At 36.6% G+C, this 21846-nt stretch overlaps 1 protein-coding gene and 1 long non-coding RNA gene across 3 annotated transcripts in view; one reads left to right on the top strand and one right to left on the bottom strand.

Annotated features, from left to right (window-relative positions):
- IMMP2L (inner mitochondrial membrane peptidase subunit 2) overlaps nt 1–21846 on the bottom strand; it is an 859460-nt gene that overhangs the window by 761340 nt on the left and 76274 nt on the right. The gene's annotated exons all lie outside the window — the stretch shown is intronic.
- On the top strand, nt 7322–19938 carry LOC116875659. The gene is made up of 3 exons (XR_004384238.1): nt 7322–7406; nt 10615–10619; nt 19929–19938. It is a non-coding gene; the product is annotated as an uncharacterized LOC116875659 (long non-coding RNA).

Below are 21846 nucleotides of genomic sequence, written 5' to 3'. Positions count from 1 at the left end.
AATAAAGATGCATCCTAATTTCAGGAACACTGACATATGAATGAAAATGTCCATCTTAGAAACCAGAAAACACCATTGTGATAAATGTATAAATCTATATAACATGATTATAAAAGGTAAATGGGTTACAATCAGAGACCCTATCACGAGGTGGTCCTCATTTGCTTCAATCTTGGAACTAATAAATCCCACCTAGATTGCTAGAAATGTATACATCTTTAAAAGTAAGGGGGTGCCTGGGTGGCTCAGTGGGTTAAGTCTCTGCTTTTGGCTCAGGTCATGATCTCAGGGTCCTAGGATCGAGTCCCGCACTGGGTTCTCTGCTCAGCAGGGAGTCTGCTCCCCCCCACCCCGCCTGCCTCTCTGCCTACTTGTGGCCTCTCTGCCTACTTGTGATCTCTCTCTCTCTGTCAAATAAATAAATAAAATCTTAAAAAAAAAAAAAAAGTAAGACCCAAAATTTCAGTGAAGGCAAACAGCCCTTCAGAAGTAAAAAGAGAATGTGGGGTCCTTGAATGAACCAAGGTTAATCTACCTCTTACTGACTGAAAGAATAGTAACAGATGTTTGACTCCAGTCACAAGCCAAGAAAGATACAGCATGAAAGGGTGGGCTTAAAATAGAATAATGAAAAAAATCACTACCACCCTTTAAAAAAAAAAAAAGATTTTATTTATTTATTTGACAGAGAGAGATCACAAGTAGGCAGAGAAGCAGGCAGAGAGGGGGGGGAAGCAGGCCCCCCGCCAAGCAGAGAGCCCAATGTGGGACTCAATCCCAGGACCCTGAGATCATGACCTGAGCTGAAGGCAGAAGCTTAACCCACTGAGCAACTCAGGCACCCCAATCACTACCATCCTTAAGCAAATAATCACCCTTCCCCTTTTTGAGATACTAGTGACATACTTTTTCCATTTTCAATCATCCAAGCTACCTAGAACAGTAACAGCTTCCAAAGTTGTTATTTTAACAACCACCTCAATTAATATAATAAAAGGCTTTTTTCTTAAAGGACTGTAACTCCAACTAGTTGTAATCTCCTTGAGGATATAGGAGACAAAATTCTTCCAGAAGTCCTAAATTCTAAGTACTTATCAATGACATCAATCAGGGATTTCCTGCTAAATTTTATTTCTTAATTTTTGGCCTTCTATAATTTCATAAAACTTGTAAAATTTTAAGTGTTTATTGCTGAGGTTTACAACACTGCCTACAATACCTAGTAGTCATAACCATTAGTAAATTTGACCATGACTCCTCACAATAACCTGGATTCTCACCATCAATTAGTGAAGTAAGTATGGCAACAATCATTATTCCCCTTCAATACATGAAGAAAGTTAAGTTTAGGACTTTGCCCAAAGTCACACAGTTAATAAGTAGAGTTGTCACAACTGAATCCCAGGCCCTCTGACTCTGGGTCCAGAATATAACCACAGACTTAATGCCCATGGCTAGGAGCTTTCCTTTCTTCTCTCTACCCTCACATAACAAATGATATTTCTCCTGAGATCTGGCTTGCTCAGTTACAAAAACCCCTTCAACGGGGAGTTAGTTACTATTAATGTGATAATTCTCTACCAGATTACTTGCATTTAGCACTGATATGGTAATATGAGGTACAGCAGAGACTAGTGGAAATATATAATATTGATGGTCAGGTGATCAGATTCCAGTGGGACTTCAACACTTAACTTTCCTGTGCCTCAAATTCTTCCTTTGCAAAAAGCACAATGAAATGAAGATGATCTCTAAGGTCTTTTCCTAATTAAAAGCCTGATATTCTAAATCCTTATCAATAACAATCAGATCTCCTACTAAATTTTCTACCTCTTGATATTTAATCTTGCATAATGTGTTGAAAGAAAAAGAGGAAACTATAGAAACTTAACAGTTAAATTCTATAGTGGGAGAAGAACAGAGAATACATAAACAGAAATTTAATAAATTCCAACCATTTCCTGGCTAAGGACACTGACTATATTCATTTCAAACTAGAAGGTTTTTGGATAAAAGAGATCTATACAGACACAATTGTCACAGAAGCCCTTCTAGGTATACAGGATGCTGTTATATTTTACTAGCTTATAACATCCTTTTTCTGTACATGGCAAAACTATACTTTTCTCATTACAAATGCTCTAGTTCTTCCCATAAAGTTATTGTCAAGTCTCCAAATGTCACTAATTTGTCCCTTAAAGCAAACATATAAAATACTCTGACATATGAAAAATGTTCACCATGTCCTTCAGTTGCTTCAAGATATAGCATATAAATCATTGAGTTTCTAAATAGAAGCAAATACCTAGATGTTTTTGCCTAAAAGATTTAAAGCAAATTTCCCACCTCTTCCCCCCTCATTTGCAGCTTTTAGGCCATTTAACCTGCTTCAATCTCCAAAATATATATTATATTTTCAATTGGTAAATAAATACAATTGGTATTTTGGACTACCTGGTTAGCATGAAAAGGGTTATATGAGCTAATTTTCCTTGTATGAGTACATCTTTGTAAAAGTAAATTTCTACTAAAATGGAAACCATTTCTGTCAATTGAGCCTGTCACTAAAAGTAGTTTTTAAGTGGTTAAAAAACTTTGATCAGGTAAAGGAAACAAAAGTGAAAATGAACTTTTGGGACTTCATCAAGATAAAAGCTTCTGCAGAACAAAGGAAACAGTCAACAAAACAAAGAGGCAATTCACAGAATGGGAGAAGATATTCGCAAATGACACTACAAAGGGCCAATATCCAAGATCTATAAAGAACTCCTCAAACTCAACACCCAAAAAACAGATATTCATGGCAAAAAATGGGCAGAAGACATGAACAGACACTTCTCCAAAGAAGACACACAAAAAAATGTTCATCATCATTAGCTATCTTGGAGATTCAAATCAAAACCACACTGAGATACCACCTTACACCAGTTAGAATGCCAAAGATTAACAGGACAGGAAACAACAAATGTTAGAGAATATGTGGAGAAAGGGGAACCCTCTCACACTGTTGGTGGGAATGCAAGTTGGTGCAGTCACTTGGGAAAAGAGTGTGGAGACTCCTCAAAAAATTAAAAATAGAGCTACCTTAGGAGCCTGCAATTGCACTACTGGGTATTTACCCCAAAGATACAGACGTAGTGAAAAGAAGGGCCACTTGTTCCCCAATGTTCATAGCAGCAATGTCCACAATCACCAAACTGTGGAAAGAGCCAAGATGCCCTTCAGCAGACAAATGGATAAAGAAGATATCGTCCATATATACAATAGAATATTATGCCTCCATCAGAAAGGATGAATATTCAACTTTTGTATCAACATGGACAGGACAGGAGGAAATTATGCTGAGTGAAATAAGTCAAGCAGAGAAAGTCAATTATCACATGGTTTCACTTACTTGTGGAGAGGATATTAGGAGAAGGAAAGGAAAAAATGAATTGGGGTAAATCAGAGGAGGAGATGAAGCATGAGAGACTCCTGTGGACTCTGAGAAACAAACTGAGGGTTTTGGAGGGGAGGGGGGATAGGGAGATGGGTGACACTGGTGGTGGGTATTAAGGAGGGCACATACTGCATGGAGCACAGGTGTGGTGCATAAACAATGAATCCTGGAGCACTGAAAAAATAAAATAAGAAAAAAAAAAGATACATTAAAAAAAACCTTGATCAACTTTTAGAGAATGTTACTGTTACTACCATCAAATTTCTATGATAATGCTTTAAGAAATGCACTACCACTGCACTACCCAAATGTACCAAAAAAATTGCCCTAATTTACCAGTAAAATGATTCCTTCAATCCCTTTCTCCTTTGCTTCTCTGACCTATGTCCTTCAAAAAATTCTCTCTGGGGAGCAGAAGAGTGCAAGACACTCTTAATCTCAGGGTTCAGTCTGAGCCCCATGTTGGGTGCAGAAATTACTTAAAAAAATAAAATCTTAAAAAAAAAAATTTTTTTAATTCTTCTTTAAAAATTTCCCAACGAGGGGTGCCTGGGTGGCTTAGTGGGTTAAAGCCTCTGCCTTCGGCTCAGGTCATGATCCCAGGGTCCTGGGATCAAGCCCCACATCGGGCTCTCTGCTCATCAGGGAGCCTGCTTCCCCCTCTCTCTCTGCCTGCCTCTCTACCTACTTGTGATCTCTGTCTGTCAAATAAATAAATAAAACCTTAAAAAAAAATAAAAAAATAAAAATTTCCCAAAGAACCAATTTTTTTAATGCTATCTCTCCAATCTTTTCATCCCTTTCTTTGGGATCCTTTTCATCCTTTCTCCCCTTTGATTCTCTGTCCATATTCGCCTTCCTCTTACTTCACTTCTTCTTAGCTCATTTGCTTCCACAAGTTCAATGAACATTTCTACACTGGTGAATCCCCAAGAACATTTCAGCCCTCATCTCTGACCAATCTCTGATCCTGTGTTTCCAGCTGCCTTCAGGATAGGTCTATTTGAATGACTTAATACTCTATTGGAATTCAAAACTTCTAGTTTCTCTATATCCTCCCAATCTCGCTATTCCTAATCTCATAGTAGGGACATCTAATTCTCCTAAGTAATCCTAACAATTTCAAATCCTCACCATATTGCCAACCACAAATCCGGAATCAATTAGGTTGCCTGCTTTATTTCATTGCAGGATGCTAAAATGTCACGGAAAATAGCCACATACAAAAATTATGATGACTGTTTTGAATACAAACTGAAAAGTTCATAGTATTCTTTTTTTTTTTTTAAGATTTATTTATTTGAGAGAGTTGGGAAGGGGCAGAGGGAGAGGGAGAGAGGATCCTTAAGCAGACTCCCTGCAGAGTGCCGAGCCCAATGCCGGGCTCCACCTTAGGACCCCGAGATCATGACCTGAATCGAAATTAAGAGTGGGCAGCTTAACCGACTGAGCCACCCAGGCACTCTTGGGGTTCACAGTAGTCTGTAAGTAAATGTACTGTGGTTCACTCTTTCCCTACTGAACATTTGTTTCTAATTTTTCAGTATTAAAAATAAAATTACAATGTTCATTAATACAATTCTTTTCATGTTCAAAAATAACTCCTTAGTCTATCAATATAGAAGCAGAATTACTGGGTGATAAGGTATAAGGATTAAGATTCTTCATTAATAGTGACAAGCTGATTTCCAAAATAGTGCTATCATAAAATATTAGCTCCAGGAGAACAGGAATCCTGTCTGTTTTGTGTGTATTACAAGCACTGGTAATACAACAATACACAGCAAACAGTACATGCTCAATAAATTTTAGTTAAATATATGAATCAATCATCCAATAAGCCCTATGAAAGTGTTTACCCATACTAAGAAACAATCCTTTCAATCCCTGCTCTATTTTCCACTCCCCTTTAAGAATGGCCATATCAACCTTCAACCAACAAAATATGAGCAAAAAGGACAAGAGATATTTTCAGGCATAAGCTTTAAGAGCCATTTGCCATGTCCTTTTTCCCTGTGACAGCAACCAAAACAACAGATAAATGTTTCTCTTCATGTAATTATTATTTATCATTATTATTTTCACATAGTAAAGAGTAAAGTTTCTTTTCCTTGAAATGTACCCTTTTATAAAGCACAAAGTTGCAGATAATGCCCTTAAAAAGAACTCCATGCAGGGAGGCCCTTTGATAGGAGCATTACAGGTGTGGAGTCCCAGTCCTAAGAAAAAATACGGAGCAGTAAAGGAAGCTGCTAAAGTCAGAAGGCATCCTTGACTCTGCTTTGAGATCAAGCTGACTTTGAAAATCAGAGAATACTTTAATTCAGAGAATTCCAATAACGTTTTGCTAGATTTCAGTGAAATAAAAACGCTTCATAGTGCAGCTCAAAGATAGTTTTGTTGCAGCTCTAGAAGCCCCAAAAAAGCATCAAGAAACCAGGCAACGTGCCTTATTTTAAAATTCCTATATATGGGCTGAAATGCACCCATGCATAAGGGTAGAGGAGATAAAGAAGAGAAGGTAACCAGAGCCTCAGATATAAAATATAATTCAACTTGATATATTTTAACTGCAATAAATAAACCAAACAAAACAAATGTATGAAGATCTGGGCATGTAATTTGAGTTTCTGTAGAAATTTGAACCGTTATGATCTAAATCCCATTAGATAAAGAATATATTTCTTTTATAGCTAAACACATTGGTATTTAAGAGTTTTAGTGTGACTTGAAAGACCTAAAAGAATTTAGAGGAAGTCCAAATGGAAATGAGAAGCAAGTTTAATGCCAATCAATTGGCATTTCACAAAGGTAGAAGACCAGGATATTTTCTTATTGTTTCATTTGTATTACATAAGTAAGGGTGTTTGGGGGAGACTTTTAAATAAATGTTTGCTTTTTTAATTTTTTTAGGTAGTAAAAGAGAAAAGGTTAACTAGGAAAAGGAGGGAATGACAGCAGTCATCTGCAAATTTTGCAATCCAGAGGAATCGAGAATATCCTTCTTTGATATTATTTGTTCTTATACTTAGTTCCCACAATACCATAAATGATTACAGTCAAGTAGTATGATCATCTAAAACCAAATATAGTGTTGTCATGCTTTTATCACAATTCAAGTTCACTATATTTTTCCCATCATAAACCTAATTCATGGTCAAGGTAGAAGATACAAAGTACCATAAGCCACAGACAAAAGGGGGGAAATACCACTTCCAAAACTGTGATCTACATGAATCATGACTTCATATTCTGGTATATGGCATATTTCCCCCGTCGTATTTTTCCCAGAGAAGTTTTTGCTCGTTCATTTGTTTCTATATATTTTAATTCTTCTTTTTTATTATGAAACACAACAACATAAGCTTTTACTCATGTTACCTCAATCTATTCACAGGCTTCACTTTAATACAACATTCCATCAAGTGAGCATTTCGCAATTTATATTTTGCCTAGTGCTTGCCTTCAATTTCTTTTACCATCATAAATAATTCTGTAAAGGACATATTGGGCAAAAAGTTTTTCCTGTATTTCAAATTCTTTTCTTCGAATATGTTCCTCAAAATTGAACTACTACATATCAAAAATGATAATCAAAATTAAAAGGCAATATGATTTCTGGATTTGTAACAAACTAATACAGGGCAGGGAAGTGGATGGGAAGTACAGATGAAACAAGATGGTGCATGTTAAAAATGTTTTGAATAAGATGTTCGAACAAAAATAAAAAGGAGACCACATTCCAAAAATATGAATTTTTTTTTCATTCTAGCAAAGATGGATGTTTAAGGCTCTTGATGCACATTGCCAGACTGCTTCCCTAAGGGCTGTAATCGTTTTTAATCCCAACATAACCTGAAGGTTTATTGTGAAGGCTTCTTTACATCCTCTTTTCTTTTGAGTCTTTGTTTATACATTGACTTTGGCATGTGTCTCTAACCTCCTACACATTTTTTCTATCGAGATAGTTTTCTGAGTTTTTACTTGATTCTAGACACTAGCAATTGCTTTTATATGCTCTGTTCATCATGGAAAGATGACTCCACTCAGAACAACAACTGGATAACACAATGATTTATCTAAGGGGTATTTATACATTGTTGTTTACAAGGCAAAACTGTATCATAGTATTGTTTAGCAAAAGTTAGAAGCAATCATTACTGTATCACTTCCAGGGGCTGCACAGTATTTCAAAATGTAGGCTACAAAAATGTTTGTGTGACATAATTCTGCCTTGCATATATTATATACATACCCATATGTACACACACACGGAAAAGAAAAAACCCTAGAAGTGCATATACTAATAAAAATGGTATCCTCTTAGGGGGTTGAAATTACCAGTGATTTTTATAAACATCTTTATTCATATGCCTTAATTTTAATAATAAACATTCTAAATGTATATTTTTTTAAATTCACAACTAAAGTAACTCTCAACATATAACCAATCATTAACCAAGTCAATCTAGCCTCAATTATTTTCTGTGGACCCTACCTCCCCTATTGAAAGTATGCTAGGAAAATACAAACATAGAGCCAAAGGGTTTAACTTTTACTACCCAAACTACCTATCATTCAAAAGGTCAATAAGACCTGTCACTCTTGCTATAACTGGATCTCTGACCCCTATTTGGCAGTACATCTTAGATCCTCAGGAGTTTTATGTCCTTATAATTCATTTTTGATGACTTCACTGTCAGTCAAGATTTTGATATTCATCACTCCCCCCAGCCAGGCTACTCCTGGGTTGATGTAAGACACCACTCTCAACTCACTACCCCAAATTTTATTTAGGCGTTTGAAAGTTACCAAACCCTTCCTTTAGCCAGGGAAATGGCACTTTATAGTGATTTTCACCCCCAAATGTGTATACTTGATTTTGCTTTGCTTTGTTTTGTTTTGTTGGGGGGGGTGTTTTTTTAATTTAAATTTAATTAGCCAACATATAGTATATCATCAGTTTCAGATATAATGTTCAATAATTCATCAATTGCATACAACACCCAGTGCTAATCACATCACCTGCCCTCCTTAATGCCCATCACCCAGTAACCCCACGGCGGCGGCGGCGGGGGGGGGGGGGGGGTATTGTGTTTTTTTTTTTAGGCAGGCCCCATACCCAGCATTGAGACAAATACAGGGCTTGAACTCATAATGCTGAGATCGAGACCTGAGCTAAGATCAAGAACAAATTATTAAGATCAAGAGTTGGATGCTTACCGACTAACCCACCCAGGCACCCCTATGCTTGATTTTGTTTGTCGGGGAAACAGATGCTGTTTGAGCTCAGACATCACTCAAAAAGGACATGAGAAAACACCAAATTTAGTAGCTTTTTAGGAATGGGTAAGGAGCTGTGGAGAAAACCTGTGAAAAGAAAATCTTACGGGTATTTGGAAACTGTAACCCTTCTTTTTAACTTAAAAATAAACACAAGCCTTTAAAAAAAAAAAAATGCCCTTACTCGGCTTAGCAGAACATAACTCAGCTGCAACAACTATAATGAACAAAAAGTGAATATTGTTACTGTATAAAACACGTGAGATACATTAAAACGTACTGCATGTGTCTAATTGAGAGTAGTAGCTGTAGAGTTCATTGTTATAAGAGCACACTGACTGCCTGGTTAAACGACTAACTGGCAAAAAAGCTGAATGACCAAGAGCACAGCTCGGAGGGAAAAAGGCCCTGGTCTGAATCCTCACTCCAGCATTTCGTGGGTGACCCTGGGCAGGTTAACTCATCTGTGCATGCATAGTTTCCTCACTGTACGGTAACACTTCTTAGCTCACGCAGTTACTGGGACAATTAATTGAGGTAATGTATATAAATCATTTAGAACAATCACATAGTAGGTCCTCAGAAACTTGTAGTCCTAAAATTTCCAACTCTATCTATCGTTGAGAACTATATACAGTTCTACCAAAGACGGAATTGGTTGTAACAAGAGTAATTTTGTTGCAGCAACAGTTTTTGGCTCCTTTCCTACTACTTGCATGAGTCACGCTGCTTACACTCACTTAAACACACACAGTACAGGTGATTTTAGAGAATAATTTTTCAATGATCCCTGATGTTTACCTTGGAGATAATATGCCAGATCCCAAGTTCATGGCTGGATTTGTTTAGAATTACAAAGATGAGAAGGTTAATTACCATTTTAAGCATGATGATTGGCCATTGCCTTGTTTTCCTTTTGAGAAAAGGGCAAAACATTCTTACTAAATATACAAATATTCCCGTTGACAATTTATTCATTGCTGTTTATGACCTCTAGTTTTCTTTCAAATCAAGCAATTAGATTTTAAACAAACATTCATGAAATAGAAGCAAAAACCACTTCCCTTGACATATTTAGTACTTCCTAAAGGTCTCCCACAAGTAACACCCTCCAATTAATATTTATTCTCTTCCTCACAGCATCGACGACAGCATAGGCTGCCAAAGGGAAGCCAGTTGCCAGCTAAGGCATAGGAGGATAACAACAATGGGACTTAGCCAGGTAAAAAAATATGTTACATTATAAAAAATGAATATCTCATCCAACTGAAATATGTTAGAAGAATTAAGAAGCCAGGAGACAACCAATTGTAAAAATATTAAGAAACAGGTAACAATTAAAATCATTCTTTCTCAGCCCAACTAGATCTACTAATTGCCAGCGTTACTTTCTACTTATATTAGTATTACCTCAGGGAATCTATTGTTTTCCTACAAAAGCCAGCCAAGCTGCACAGCTTAACCAAGGTATTTCTCGTTATTAGATTTCAAGTATAGAAAGCTTATCTGTAAATAATGCATATGTCATTCATTGTTATCAGGATGTCATTAATCTTGTTGCTCAGGAACTGAAATTATCTCTACAGGGATTCTTTTACAGAAAAACCAAATAAATCTACTTATTAACCTACCTCCTATAAATACCACATAAGTAAACCACGTACTTGACCATTTGCTATGGGTAGAGGAGTGCTGTCAGGACATGCTGACCACACTTCATGACTAGTATCTTCCACAAACCATCAAGAAGCCTCAAGTTTCATCACTAAAATAAATTTCAGTCTTAAAGGATTTCAGAAGAGAGGGAAATACAGAAGAGAAAATCCAGAGTTAGAAATGGAAGAGTCATTTAGGATTTATATGCCACATAGGAAGAGAACAAATGGAATCAGCACAAGTTTTAAACAGACTCGTTATCTCAGTTCTGTTGAAAAGAACTCAGGAAGCAATATGGAAAATGTATCAGAGAAAACAGAGTCAAAGAAAGACAGATCATGGGGGATCTTAGTGAGGGGACCTGAAATGAAACATTGCAAGAAAGAGAAGAGAGAAATACTGAATACATATTTCACAGGTGGACCCCAAAAGATTCTGTATCTAACTCTACGTAGATGTCTCCCACTGTGACTTGTGACTAAATACAGTAATGTCAAAAACCAAAATTATACACAGAGGGAGAGAATACGTTTGGTATGGGAGAGAAGGCCGCGCTGTGTTGAAAAAACGCACATATCAAACAAATATCATCATAGAGATATACCCAGTAGACAGCTAAAAATTAAGGTAAGATGCTTAGGAAAGAAGTCAAATAGGCAAGAAGTCAAGGACAGTGAGCAAAGAGCAAAGAAAACTGAGAAAGTAACTAGCAAAATAGAGAGCTCAAAAAAGAACCAAGAAACCATGAGTGTAGTATATGACAAGGGACAAGAAAGTTTCAAGGAGGAAGTATATACAGTGTCTGGTTCTGCTAAGATATCAGGAAGCAGTAGTATTGTGACCATTGTATTTAAACATTGAGAAGGTACGGGAATTGTTCCCAAGGAGTTTCTATGGAGTACTTAAGATCTAGATCTGATTTCAATGGACTGAAGGAATAAATGAATTAGAATTAAAGAGAATTCACAGACTACCCTTTCTAGAAGTTTGAAAATAAAGAAAATGTACGAATTTGACTGAAAATCATGACTGATTCCAGGGACTGCAAGTCTCTGTTACTATTGGGTAGAAGAGTGATGAAAACAGAAGGAAATACAGGTAATTCTAAAGTCCTAAAATTTGATATGGGGATCCAATGACCTCAGCTACACTGCCCATTACATTAGCCATGAGCCTCAGTTTGTCTGCTGAGCACTTGAAATATGGCTCCTCCAATTTGAAATACATTCTGTGAAACTCATACCAGATTTTCAAGACTTAGTATTTCAAGATTTAGTATTTCATAATATTTTAATATGAATTACATGTGCAAATAATATTTTGGATAAATTGAGTTAAATAAAATTTACACCTAAAATTAACTTCTCCAGCTTCTCTTCACTTTGTTAACGTGCCAACTAGACTTTAAGAGTACCTATATAGCTCAGGGGAACCTGGGTGGCTCAGTGGGTTAAAGCCTCTGCCTTCGGCTCAGGTCATGATCTCAGGGTCCTGGGATAGAGCCCCACATCAGGCTCTCTGCTAGGCAGGGAGCCTGCTTCCCTTCCTCTCTCTCTGCCTCTCTCTCTGCCTACTTGTGATCTCTCTCTCTCTGTCAAATAAATAAACAAAATCTTTGAAAAAAAAAAAGAGTACCTATATAGCTCACATTATATTTCTATTGGACAGCCCTGATGTAGAGAATGAATATGAGATTGGAAAAAGAGCAGGATCAGAAAGGCTCCGTAAAAATCGGCCCTTGTGTATGTATCACATTAAGGCTGAAGTTTCTAAAGAGGACACCCAGGAAAACTTCATGATTGTGTAGCTGAGGAAGCTAAGGGCCTAACTGATTTGATGGCTTACTCAGGTGACCTGTCTCATTAGAAGGAAAACCCAGAGGAGAACTCATCTAGGGGTTTGCCTCTATTATTTCACTTCTTGAGATGGCAGTGAAAATTTAACAATTTGAGTTTTAAAAATTATAGTAGCTTAAGTATTATGTACACCTCATTCTATACCACATCCAATAAAATGCCTACTTATAATAAAAAACATAACCTCTAAACATATTAAAATCATGACCTCAATAAACATTCAGTTTCCTATGTGCTCTAGCCAACCTATGATACAAGAATTTAAGGTACGTCAACCCAGGATTTGTTTTGCTTTTGTTTTACTTTGGATATATATACACTCTGAATTTATTTCAACCTAATCCCTCACTAATTTTAAAAACAGCATCACACCTTCAAGTATATACTGCTTGAAAAACAGTTGTAAGAAAACATATTTGAACAATTTCAAAGACTTTACTTCTTAACCAACTGAGCCACCCAGGTGCCTCAAAGAATTTACTTCTTAACTATTGTGCCATTACCTGCCACTTGCAAGTAGTAACTCACTAAGACTCCATTGTGTGCCTAAGTACAACATTCTAGCAAGTTAAGAATGAGAAAGTTCATAGTATTGCTGTAGTATATGATCATATACCATATTTCAATTTCTGGTATCATTTCAAGACTTGTTCTCCCAATGAAACCTTCAAAGCTCATTCAAGGACTAAATAGTCAAAGGTTAAAGGTCAACCTCAGTTTCAGGATCACCAACAAAATTATAACCAACCAAAATCTCTGGCTGTAATTTCTTGAATACTCCAAGCTATTGTAAATCTACTTACACATCTTATGTAAGAAAGGGCACATTAAGAAGGGGGCGAGGAGGAAAGGAATGACATTTATGACATTTCCTTTTCATGCTAATTTTCCAGGCGATAATTGAAAAACAAACATCACTTTAAGCTCTATACAGTACTTAATTTTGTGAGATAGCTTAATAAGCTAATAACTGCCAAAATCATGATAGTTATTTTCTTTATACAGTTATTGCTCCAAAATACAGAGCTGGAAAATGAAAAATGGATTATCTGATAAGACAGCATGTTTATTTTATTCTGTATACCCACCCTGTATTTGTTTTAACAAATAAAACTACTGTTGGTATTCCAGAATGACATTATGGAGAGTGACAGAAATGAAGAATCCTAGCCCCCATTTCTTGAATATCTGCTGCTATCTCAATGTATCACACAGATAAAAGGCTGATGTGAACCTAGCATGGAGTTAGGCACACACGGGGTGACTGAGCACTTCAAAGCAAGTTTTCAATTTTGATCTACATGTTTTCAATTCTTTCCCTTGTTGGTTGTGGCCCCTGTCAAATAACTGCAGTTTGTGCTCTCATCCATTTCAAAGCTATTCCAGTGTGGACCCCAGAGGGCAGCCTGCCCATGGGTTGCAGTAATCTCCTAAAAGTACAGATCCAGGCGTCATTTAAAGCCGAGCGGCAGAACATCCTTAGAAGAGTTTTCCAGTTTTCCCTCATTGTATGTGCCATGTAGCTTACTGCATAGTAGGTACTAAGGGTCCCACAGTCATCCATTCTTCACAAAGCCTAATCCAGCATGGTACTACAGAGCACCACTCTCCTTCAATGCTGGAAGGCTGCATCACAGGGCTGGGCATTTTTATGTCAGCCGACTTTATTTTAAGAGTAACTGACTTAATAGGGAGGGTGGGGAGGTTGCATAAGGATCAGTAGTAGACTAGGTATCAGTCTTCTACACATAACGTCCATCAATTTGATATTAAGCCTAAATCTGGTAGAAGGGGTTTTTTATTTCCTTAACTCTGAAGGCATCATGGAGATCAGGTCACTAAATTCAGGGACAGTCCCATTTTTCACTGTTAGTAGTGAAAAACCCAGCTGTGTTTAGGACTTCACTAGTACAGGTTAATACGGGATCTAGACATTGTCATGCTCATATGAGGCTAAGCTCTGACACCTTGTTCTAGATCAACAAACCTATTCACCACTTCCTCCACACAATTTTTCACGCTTGCCTCAAAATCTTCACACGTGCCATCTCTAAAAAACTCTCTTGCTGCTTCTCTGGTCAAGTACGTACCACCCCATCTTCAAAACCTAGTTTCAAATTCTCATCTATTTTTCTTTCAACTCCTCTTCCTTCAGGGATTCACTAATCTCAGTATCTTATTAATGACTGTTTGTAGGGTTCTATAAACTCATCACACACCACATGTCTTTGTCTCACCTCTACGTTGATCAAGGACACACAAGGGTAGAAACTATGCCTCCATTTCTGCTGTGCCATCTAACAACACTCACCACCAATGGTATGCGGTTCAACCATATCACTTAATTTAAAACAAAACAAAAACAAAAACGAAACCTTTTTTCAAAGCCCTGATGTGTAGTGTTCACCAATTTTCATAATACAAATACTCACACCATATAAATACTCACACTCATACAAATACTCACTGATTTCAGGTTCCCAACATGAAATCACTGAATGCAGTGTTGTGAAGAAATGCACACACTGACTTGGGAGCCAGTTCAAGACAATGTACGATGTTGGGCACAACTGCTTAATTAATGAATATGTAGTTTCCTTCCTAATATGCCCACCTGCCACAATTTTGACAAATCTCAAAAATACTTTTTTATTCAAGATACATTCATTCAGCAGAATCATTAAGTCCCACAAAAGGAGGTGCTTTTGCCTGTTTTCCTTACTGTTCTATCAGAGTGGCTAGTTCTATGCCCAGAGTAATCCCGTAGAAAATATTTGCCAGATTAATAAGTTGTCAACATTTTTAAATATAATAAAATGCTATATAAGTATCCATTAAAAGCTGTGATATGCCTCAAATTATAAAATAATTAACCTACACATGTGGAAAATAAAATAATCACAGAAAAAGTTGTCAAGTTAAAGGGCATGTTAGAAATTATTGAGTACAATCTCTTCATTTTATGAAAAAAAAAAAAAGAAATCCACAAAGTTAATTGACACACAGTCCCTTAGTGCCAGAGGTTAGCCCAGAACCCAGGATTCTTGGTGTCTTGTCCGAATCTTTTCTGAGTAGATAATCATGATTGCCCCTTGGGTTATTGTCTACTTGAGCTAACAACCTGTTGAGGAACTGCCATTATTTTGAAAAGCAGACTTTTTCATTGGTTTTCCACATTAATATACAATGCAGAACTACATTTAATATGATATCTAATAAAAGAAAAATCAAGGTAATTATAAGACTATCAGTGACCAGGAAAAAAGTCTGTAATTATAAAAGATATTTCTGTACCAATCTGACAACCTTTTTCTCTACATAGCATCACAGAAGCAGAGATTAGCCCAAATTCTATATTCATACCATCTTTAAGTTTGGAATCATCTATGAACTTAATTATCCTGATTACCATTCTATCTGATCATCAGTACAAAGGTCATGTAAAATTAGACCTTATATTGATTCCAGAAATGATTACCTAGATCTTCCCACAACTCAGAGGCCTAAAATAAAAACCATAAAAATAAAAATTTATCAACATCTTTATAAAATTTTAATAATTTCCATGTATATATAAATTACTGAGTCAATTTGAGAGAAAAAAATCTTTCTTTAGACAATATTTGGGATTTCTACCCATTTATTTTTTTAGTAAGACCTGAACTGAGAAACCCTTACAGAGATCCTAATTTCCTATACTGCATTTCTCTGAATGGTTCAATTAGGCTAGCAGCCTCTAAACATGTTTCAATTGTCAAACACAGAAGAGAATCCAAATTTAAAGAATTGATCAAGAACAAAAAATACATTATAGCTAAAATTACAGTATTTAATGGATTATGATATCGTTCTCATGAGAAATTACTTTCCTCCATTTCATTATTTGTTACCATTTAAAAATCTACACACAATAAATGTGTTTAAAAAAATCATATGACTCTGACAATAACTAAAAACATCACTACCCTCTATTTCTAGAGTAAAAGCGAGTATTCAAAGATAATTGCAGGAGGTTAAGTTCGTTAGCCAATATTCCCCTAACACCTAAGGCAGTTTTCTGATTTTTTTTTTCCAGTATGATCTTATTACTGCCTAATTATCCATATTGCTTTTCTTCCTTTTTGTTCAACTGAAATTCACTAAAGCAGTTTAACCTTTCATTTAGAATCATTAAATATACCCCCCTCCTTCACTGATAATTGGCCTCTTTATTAACTGATTTCCCCTCTTGATTTATTATAAATCTGTTTTGCCAAATTTGGATCCATTCTGTTAATACATTTTTTACCTTCCTTCTACTCAATTAACACACTGTCATGGGTACCAAAACTTTCCTATTATTTCTTCAAGTTCTTATTGCACTTTAAAGATCCACTAGTAGAGTAATGAATTTTTAATAAACCTGGAATATTTTAATGATTCTTCCTTAATTCTATAATGAGATTTACGTGAGACATACTACTCGCAATGAAATATTTCCTACTGTTTTGTCGTAACACTCTACAGTAACTTTACAGCAATCCAAATACGTAAATCTTTGCAATGTAACTAACTTAGGACCTCTAAAAGCACAAAAAAGCCGTATTATAATATCATATCCATAGCCAAATCCAACTGAGCCAGCTTCTCTGTCAGCAATTTCAACATCCATACAATTTTTAATAAAGTGAAACTTATATTTGTGGTGCCTTCAGTAAATATTAACATGACCTCGGAATGTGAATAAACCTGTCACTAGATTATGCAAGGAGTAATCTCTTATAATACAGGGCACCGAGGCTTCTTATTAATGGAAATAAACAGCAAAAAACAACAAGAGCAAAAAAAGGATTCCTCTTCCTTCCTAGACAGAAATGTTTCCCTGAGCTCCAAAGCACAGATAAAGTTTGGTGGCTGTTGCTTTAAGCCCTTTCCCTCTCTTATCAGCCACAGCCACATTTCCCAGCAACTGCCACCTCTAGTCACCAAAAACAGTGCCTTTCTTTATAAAAGGTAAAGAAAAATAGGAGGGTAACTACTGACCTTGGATCGAATAAGATTATGCTCAAGTTTTGAGATTCCTCCCACATTTCCGGGACCTGAATTATGAAACAGACTGTGGACTCTAGCATTTCTGGTAAGAGCAAGTGAACAGAGTGTTTACTAGTGGGAAGTGCATTGTAAGTTGACAAAACAGAGATAACCAAGACAAGATTAACTATTGGAGTCTTAAAAACTCAACTCCCAGAGTAAATTATAAGGACTAAAGAAATGTAAGATTTCTACAGGTTTCTTACTTTAAATAATTTTAAGCAAGGAAGAAAGGATTTTGCTCTCATCCTCCTATAAAACACCTGCCTGCCAACTTTTAATTTCTCCATTTTCAATCATTTCCGCCAAAGACATAATCTTAATAAACACAGATTCATTTGATGCTGTTGACCAAAAAAGTCTTGGTGTTCAAAGTCTCCTCATCCATTCTAAAACTTCTGTGTAAGGTACCAACATGGCTTCTTTTCTTCCAAAAATTTCCAGTTGGTTTTGACTCCAGCTTCAAAAGTATGCAAATGTCTGCATTTTTCTGATATTCTGAGTGATTGATTCTTATGTCCAGCTCCTCAAAACTATTGTCATGCAATCTTAAAATGAAAGAGACCTTAGAGATCGACTAGTCTATACTTCATAGTTTGCAGATGCTAAAACTGACACAAAGAATAAAGATAACCAGTTTGAGGTCACAAAGCCAGTTAACAAGTAATGCAGCTGAAGGAAAAACAAGATCTCCTAAAGCTTTGTCCTGTGTTTTGTGCCAGGAAATTCACAGGTAGAGACTGACAGAGTTGTTTTATGCAAAAGAAAATAATTTTTAATTAGTTAATTGAGTACCTAAATAAAATCAGTATTTACAAATGCTTATAAGAATCTTTCGTAACGGGGCACCTGGGTGGCTCAGTGGGTTGAAGCCTCTGCCTTCGGCTCAGGTCGTGATCCCAGGGTCGTGGGATCAAGTCCCACATCGGGCTCTCTGATCGGCGGGGAGCCTGCTTCCTCCTCTCTCTCTCTCTGTCTCTCTGCCTACTTGTGATCTCTTGTCTGTCAGATAAATAAATAAAAGATAAAAAAAAGAAAAGAATCTTTCGTAAAAGTTCATTTTCCTTTTCCATATGGTTTAGGAGTAGTATTAGAACTGTTTATAATTTTTAATTGCTTAATACAATTTTCTACTGCCACTATAGCAAATTAAAGCAAACGTGGGGGTCTGAAACAGCATCCATTCATTAACTCACCATTCTCTAGGAAAGTCTGGCCAGTCTGGGTGGGTACTCTACTTAGGGTCTCACAAGGTCGAAATCAAGGTGTCAGCTGCTCTGAACCCTTATCTGGAGAATGGGGAAGAATCTACTCCTGGGCTTATAAGGTTGTTGGCCAAATTCAATTCCATGTAGTTACAGGACTAAGGTCCTGATTCCTACAGGGGCCTCTGGCCAGAGGCTATGCTCAGCTTCTGGAAGCAGCACACTTTCCTCTGCTCAGGGCCCTAGAATCCTCAAAGCCAGCAACAATAACGCTTCAAATCCTTCCAGCATTTGGATCTCTTTGACGTTTTCCTCTACATCTCCCTCACTTCAGCCTCTGCTTTTAAAGAATCATGTGATTAAATTGGGCCTGGATAATCAAGGATAACCTCATTATTTTATGGTCAACTAAAGGTCAACCTTAATGACATCTGCAAAGTCCTTTTGGCAACGCAGGTCATATATTCATGGGCATGATATCTCATCATATTCACTGTCCTGGGGATTAGGGTACAGAATCTTCTTGGAGACCAAAATTCTGCCTACTATACTTAGCATCTATTTTATTACACAAACTTAAGGAAATGTGACTGGTTTGGGTTTTTTTAAGATTAATTTATTTTGAGAGAGAGTGAGACAGAGCACAGAAGGGGCAGAGGGAAAGGAAAAGGGAAAGAATCTCAAGCAGACTCCCCACAAGAACAGAGCCCAGCATGGGGCTCAATCTCACAACCCTGAGACCATGACCTGAGCTGACATCAAGATCAGATACAAGCAACTGAGCCACCCAGACGCCCAAGGAAATGTGAATTTTTTTTTTTTAAACAGATCCATATTGTTCACACTTAACTCTAACAAAAATATTACTTTTCACCTAATATTTATATATCTATCTCCAGTAATGGCTCAGATCAGCCCTGTTGATGTCCAATGCTGACCGCCTGCACCAATCACAGGGCAAGCTTCATAAGGAATTGACCAGTGCAGTCAACAGGGGTCTGAGGCTCAGACAAACCACAGTCTTGGGGTTTAATGCTCTTCAGCTGCTGTCTTAAAATTCCTACCACTTTGAATGTGTTTTATAAGTGAAGTCCAATAGGACAATAGAGCATATGCTGAGAGTTTGTTGTCTGAAAAGAAGGCTATTTCTCTTTCATTTTTGAAGAATAGTTCCTGTAGGTACAAAATTCTAGGCTGGAATTTTTTTTTCCCCCTTTAGCACTTTACAGATATCATTCAGTTATCTCCTGTCTCCCACCGGTTAAGAAGTCAGCTATCTTTTTGCTTCTTTGAAGATGATATGCCTTTTTTTATCTTCTCAAGATTTTCCTATTTTTCTTTGGCTTTCAGGGGTTTGACTAGCATGTGCCCTAAATGTATTTTTTCACTGTTTTTTTTTTTTCCTGATTGGGTTTTTAGTGCTTCTTGATTCTATATGTCAATGTCTTTCATAAATTATGGAAAATGCAGGGCACCTGAGTGGCTCAGTCAGTTAAGCATCTGTCTGCCTTTGGCTGAGGTCATGATCCCTGGGTCCTGGGATCGAGTCTTATATCCGGCTCCTTGCTCAGCAGGAAGACTGCTTCTCTTCTCTCTCTCTCTCTCTCTGACAAATAAATAAATAAAATCTTTTTTTAAAAGTTATGGAAAATACTTGGCCTTTATTTATATTGCTTCCTCTGTCCCACTCTCTCTCCTCCTCCTCCTCTTCTGCTACTCCAATTAGATGGACATCAACCTTTTTCACCATGTGCTACACATACCTCTTGCACTATTCATTGTATATCACAATCTTGTATCCCTCCATGCTCCAGTGTAGAGATTTTCTAACTGATCTTTCACCCTGTTCATGAGTCCTCTCCATGGCTGTATCATATTGGCTGTCAACCACATCAACTGAGTTTTTTTATTTTTAAGATTTTATTTATTTATTTGACAGAGAGAGACATAGTGAGAGAGGGGACACAAACAGGCTTCCTGCTGAGCAGGGAGCCCAATGAGGGGCTCGATCCCAGGACCCTGGGATCATGCATGACCTTAGCTGAAAGCAGATGCCTAATGACAGCCACCCAGGCATGCCCACATCAACTGAATTCTTATCTTCAGTTATCCTAATTTTCACTTCTAGAATTCATTTTGATTTTTTTAATACATTCTGATTCTCTGATGATATTGTCCATCTTTTCACCAATTTTAATATGCTGATTATAATTATTTTATAGCCCATATCTGATCATTCCAACAGCTAGATCACCATGAGATCTGTTCCTATTATTTATTGTTTTATTTTGTTTTTGTCTTGGTCCTGGCTTCTGACATGCATGGTGATTTTTTACTGAATGCCAAGTATTTGGCACAAAAACTTATAGAAACTCTGCATGATGTCTCTTGCTTCTGGCAAAGACAGGTTAAGTAAAGGCAGATCACATTAAAATCAGGATTGAGTTTATCAGAGGCTGCATCTCAATTTTTGTAAGTCGTGGTCTATTTCTAGTTCTCCATAACTCCTGGGATATACGTTCAAGGCTCCCAATTAAAAATATGGAGCATTTGAACAAGGTCCTGCCTTATCCTCCTTGAATTCTAGTTTGATTCACTAGGGGTATAAAACTGTCAAAGATTCTACTCAGCATCTCACTATCTTAGCTGCCACTCACAAGGTGCCACAAAGTGACAAATAACCCAAGATAAAAGGTGGCACTGAATACAGGGTGCACCTCAATGTGGTTCTCTTCACTCTGGCATCTTTGCTCTTTGACAGAGCCACGATGCATGTAGGTTGTTTTGTTTTGTTTTAATGCAGCTTTCTCATGTTTCTCAGTATAGGCCTTAGTTTGAAATAATCTAGTCCATCACAGATGAAAATGGAAATCAGATATTGATTGATCTTAGTAGCCTATCTTTATATATGTATCTATATCTTAATGGTTTCAGAAGAATTTAAAACAGGTTGGCCTGTTTTAATAAATATGTATTTAAATAAATATATATTTAAATAAAAATTAATAAATATGCATTTAAATAAACTATGTAACAGTTTATTTTTCTGAGTTACATTTACTGTTTGAAACTTAAATTGTCTGCTTCTCCAAAATAATTATTTTTTTGCTACCATTATTATTTAAGCTTACATTCAAAATGCTTCTCCCTAAGAGTTCAATCTGACTGATTACATATAATATGTAATGCTGTCCTGAAGTTTTGTTTTTTTTTTTTTAATAGAAGTTATAGTGTTCTCAGATACTGGATTTTTTCACAGTTAAAATAAAACAGTTACAACATAAGTAACTATTTACTATAAAACAGTTACAAACATAAGTACCTACTATTTCATAGA

Source organism: Lontra canadensis, unplaced genomic scaffold (genome assembly GCF_010015895.1).
Source record: "Lontra canadensis isolate GAN:19392208 unplaced genomic scaffold, GSC_riverotter_1.0 scaffold2, whole genome shotgun sequence".
In the NCBI taxonomy this organism is placed as follows: Eukaryota; Metazoa; Chordata; class Mammalia; order Carnivora; family Mustelidae; genus Lontra; species Lontra canadensis.
Note: the sequence above shows the minus strand (reverse complement) of the source record. Positions and strands in the feature narration are given on the sequence as shown.